Below are 5,509 nucleotides of genomic sequence, written 5' to 3' on the forward strand. Positions count from 1 at the left end.
ATATTCTCTAACATGGAAATGATGTTGGTTTGATCCGGCGGAGGCGGAGCCGTGTATCCCCAAGGGATATCCTCTTGTTGTGGAGGTACATATCTCCAATTTGCATCCGTATCTTGTGCAACATCTTCCATGTGATGATCATCATCATTTGCATTGTCTTGATCAAGTCCTTCTTCTTCATTACCTGCATTGTTTCCAAACTCCGTGGGATCATCATAATTGTAAATAACCTTCCCGGTTCCCTATTGAATGAGATAATAGGTTTTCCTAACTGGATTCCAATGGTATCCCATAAGAGTCAAGGTGGTTTGTGAGAATTCTTGAGATTGGTGGATGCTGATGTAGTGTAAGTGATCAAGCCGCATGCCGAAATGATTGACAATTGTTTGAATGATTAATCCATAACACAGGGCTGTAGTTTTCTGTTGGACCTCATGAAACTTAGCAGCTAGGAAGTAAGGCCAATGTATACGCGTTCTGTTTTGCAGCAGATACATGAGCACAACTTCATTCCTTTCAATTCTTGAGTACCCTCCTGCTCTTGGTCGAATGATTCTTGAGATGACCCAATTTAGGAGCCTAGGATCTCGCTTCAGGTGACCGGCTGTTATTGTTTCATTAGGTTTGTCAAAGACGGAAGGGTCTTTGAGGATAGATTTCATGTAGGCCACATGGTCATAGTTTCCCGGTACATCCCCGTCTTCCATACAGAATTCATCACCTACAATTTTGAGACCAAAGATACTAATCCAAGCCCGTTTGTCAACAACATGTGACCTAGAGCCCATTTTGAATCGGAAATTACAACCATCCCCTTTGGTAAATCCTGCATAGAAAGCCCTGACGGTATTTTCACAGTACGGAGTATCACATTGCACTAAGGGATGAATATTTTGATGTTCAATCAAAGCAGCGACATCGGGGATATGCATGTTTTTGACAAGATTTGGATCATAGGTATATTGCTTAACAATTTTTCTCTTCATCTGCCATTTCTCAAAATTTTCCCTACAATCAGGATGAACAAGAGCACTTACCGGTTGAGATGATGAACCAGAGGCAATTTCCTTTCCCTTTCTTGATTTTGGAGGCATGGTTGTTGAGTAGTAGAGTGAGAGAGATGATTTGTGAAAGATTTTGTGCTTGAGGAATTAGGGTTGGCCGTACAAGTGATATGCAAATGAGCAAAAGAGGTAAAGGAAATGGTTATGTATGAAAGGATATGGGTCGGGTCGACCAACAGACCTACTTTTGGAAATTTTTGACGCAGTAGGTCGACCTAATGTAGAGCTTGGTCGACCTAACAGGAAGGCTGTTAAAAAAATTGCAGTTTAGGTCGACCTAAAAGCAAGGTAGGTCGACGTAACTGGGAGTTTTAACAACATTTCTGAAAGAAGACTTGGTTAGGTCGACTCAGAGACATATTAGGTCGACCTAAGTCCCAAAAATTCTGAAAATGCTCTATATATGATGTGTTTATGCCTAGTTACTTGATGTATGTTTATAATATGATATGCTATGATTGATGATGAAGCACATACATGAGTACGAGAGATATATGAATGAAGTCACTATAAGCATGTTAATTGATAGCATATTATAGTCATCAATAATATTTTTGGAAGTGAATCAACAACCACGTTACCGCCTTCTCAATATGTAGGTGTCACCGTCTAGTGGAAGCCTTTAGTCATTGTGGAATGATGCCTGGCGTGATAATGAGCTACCTTTACACTAAGAGAAATGTTAGCTTGAGAACAACCAATATATAGATATAAAGTAAAGGAATAACTTTAAGAGAAAACAAACGTAATTAGCCCAAATTAGAGATATCGAGTATCCCTAATTCCCTACGAATGTTGAAGTATTGCTCCGTTGCTAGAGGTTTGGTGAAGATGTCAGCTAGTTGCTCTTGCTTTCTACATGTTCAAATGTAACGTCTCCTTTCTCTACATGATCTCTTAGGAAGTGATGCCTTATTTCAATATGCTTGGTTCGTGAGTGTAAGACAGGATTTTTACTCAAGTTTATGGCACTTGTGTTGTCGCACATGATAGGTATACGATCAAGCATAATACCAAAGTCAAGAAGTTGTTGCTTGAGCCATAATATCTGCGCACAGCAGCTTCCGGCAGCTACATATTCTGCCTCAGCAGTAGATAATGCAACCGATACTTGTTTCTTGCTATGCCAACTTATTAACGAATTTGAGAATAGATGACATGTTCCACTGGTGCTTTTTCTATCGGATTTGCAGCCAGCAAAATCTGAGTCGGAGAATCCTACCAAATAGCACTCATTTCCCTTTGGATACCATAGGCCATATGTAGTAGTTCCGCGTAAATATCTCAGAATTCTTTTGACAGCTTTTAAGTGAGATTCTTTTGGACAAGATTGATATCCTGCACACATACACACACTAAACATAATGTCTGGTCTTGAGGTAGTAAGATACAATAGTGAACATATCATGCCTCGGTACAATTTCTCATCAACCTCTTTACCTTTCTCATCTTTGTCTAGGTTAGTATTTGTTGCCATAGGTGTGTCAATCTCCTTTGCTTCACTCATTCCAAATCTTTTGAGCAGCTCTGTACAGTATTTAGTTTGACTCACAAACGTTCCATGACTGAGTTGCTTGATTTGTAGACCAAGGAAGAAATTTAGCTCACCCATGAGACTCATCTCAAATTCACTCTGCATAAGCTTAGAAAACTCTTTGACAAGTTTTGCATTAGTAGATCCAAATATAATATCATCTACATAAACTTGGACTAAGAGAAAATCTTTATCTTTTCTTTTAATGAAGAGAGTAGTGTCAACTTTACCCCTAGAGTACCCTTGACTAAGAAGAAATTTGCTCAAACGTTCGTACCAAGCCCGAGGGGCTTGTTTAAGACCGTATAGAGCACGTTTCAGCTTATAAACATGAGTTGGATACATGTAATTCTCAAAGCCGGGTGGCTGAGCAACATAGACTTCTTCATTTATATAGCCATTTAGAAAGGCACTTTTAACATCCATTTGGAATAGTTTGAAGTCTTTAGAACACGCATAGGCAAGTAAGAGGCGAATAGCTTCGAGACGTGCTACAGGAGCGTATGTCTCTTCATAATCAATACCTTCCTCTTGATTATAACCTTGGGCAACTAATCTAGCTTTCTTTCTAGTAATAACGCCGTTTTCATCAAGTTTGTTACGAAAAACCCATCTAGTGCCTATTACTTGATGATCTCCCGGGTGAGGGACTAAGTCCCAATCATCATTCCGTTTAAATTGGTTTAATTCTTCTTGCATGGCCATTAGCCAATGCTCATCAAGTAATGCGTCCTTAGCATTTTTCGGCTCAACTTGTGAAACAAAGGCAAAATGATGACAAAAGTTACTTATCTTTGAGCGTGTTGTAACGCCCTTTGAGATGTCTCCTATTATGTTGTCAATTGGATGGTCTTTCACATTTGTCCATGCCTTAGGAAGTTCTTCATTGTTTGAGATGTTTTCCTTTTCATTTTCATCATGAGACTCATCTTTCTCTTTCTCAGCATCTTTCTTTACAATATTTTCATTCTCATCTTCCTTATCTTGGACAATGTCTTCAGTGGATGGACCTGCACCATTAAACAAAAGACCTTTCTCGACATATTTTGTATAAGATTCATCAAAAGACACGTGTACTGACTCTTCTACTATAAGTAATCTTTTATTATATACCCAATATGCTTTGCTAGATTGTGAGTAACCAAGGAAGATGCCCTCATCAGCTTTAGCAACGAATTTACCAAGATTATCCTTACCATTGTTCAAGACAAAACACTTGCAACCGAATACATGGAGATGAGATACATTTGGTTTTCTACCTTTTAGTAATTCATAGGGAGTTTTGTTCAGTATAGGACGTATTATTATCCTATTCAAAACATAACATGCGGTGCTAATTGCGTCAGCCCAGAAATACTTAGGTAGACTACCCTCATTCAGCATTGTTCTTGCCAACTCCTCTAGAACCCGATTTTTACGTTCAACCACACCGTTTTATTGTGGTGTTCTAGGAGCTGAAAAGTTATGCTCAATTCCATGTTTATCACAGTATTTTTCAAAAAGATAGTTTTCAAACTCTCCACCGTGATCACTTCGAATTGCAACTATTTTGGAGCTCATTTTATTTTGACATAATCTTGCAAATTGTGTGAAAGCTGGAAAAGTTTGATCCTTACTAGGTAGAAAGATTGTCCAACAAAATCTAGAGTAATCATCGACAATGACAAAACCATAGATGTTTCCACCTATGCTTTTAGTCCTTGAAGGGCCAAAAAGATCCATGTGAAGTAGTTCAAGAGGGCGTGATGTTGAAACCACGTTCTTTGATTTAAAAGAGATTTTTGTTTGCTTTCCCTTTTGACAAGCATCACATAGATGATCTTTTGAAAACTTCATTTTAGGTAAGCCGATTACTAAATCTTTTGTGACAACTTTATTAAGTAAGTCAAAATTTATGTGGGCGAGACGTCTATGCCAAAGCCATGAGTCTTCGCTTAGAGAAACTAGACACTTGGTACTAGACTTGGATACCTCATCCAAGTTTAGCATATAGATGTTGTTTACTCTTAAGCCGTTAAACATAATATCTCTTTTCTTGGTATGTTCTATTGTGCAGCCAGAATTTGTAAACATTACTTTAAAATCTTTGTCGCACAATTGACTTATACTTAAAAGATTATGCTTAAGGCCTTCTACTAGCAGTACATCAGTTATAGTAGTGGTAGAGGGGTTACCTACACTTCCTTTACCAAGTCTGGCTCCCCGATTGTTATCTCCATAGGTGACATACCCCTTTTTCTTTGCGTGAAACTCAACGAAAAGAGATATGTCTCCCGTCATGTGTCTTGAACATCCGCTATCAAGGAACCACAACCTTTCGGCAATGTCAAGACACTTTTCCTGCAAAATTAATTTAGAGAGGGAGGTCCCCAATTTTCATTGGGTCCTTGGTAGTGAGTACATAATTTGTTGCACTTGGGCAACCATTGAAATACTCCTTTAGGAACTAAAATCCTCCTAAATTTGCATTTTTCAATGATATGACCCTTTTTGCAACAATAATGACAGGTAATATGATGAGATAATGCTTTTTTGCTAGTTGATACTTTTGGTACAAAAGTGTATTTACTATATAAAGGAGTATACGATCTTTTGAACTTATTTGGATCAACTGCAAAAGTCACTTTTGGTTGTAGAGCCTTGTCTAATTTGGCTTTTAGATCTCTTACTTCTTTTTGCCAAATGTGACATGTCTCACAACCAAACCATGATGTAGGATCTATTTCCACTTTATCCTTTTGAATGTCTAGCATAGATTGTTTTAAAGCTTCCATATCCTTTTCGGTTTTCTCAACTTTTGATTCAAGATATGAAAAGATTTTCTTATTTGAGGCCAAAAGTTTGAAAGCTTCAATTGCATCTCTATGTAATTCTTCAAAAGCAAGTTTTAGTTGAGAATGAGATACCTTAT

Source organism: Vicia villosa, linkage group LG3, assembly GCF_029867415.1.
Source record: "Vicia villosa cultivar HV-30 ecotype Madison, WI linkage group LG3, Vvil1.0, whole genome shotgun sequence".
NCBI lineage: Eukaryota > Viridiplantae > Streptophyta > Magnoliopsida > Fabales > Fabaceae > Vicia > Vicia villosa.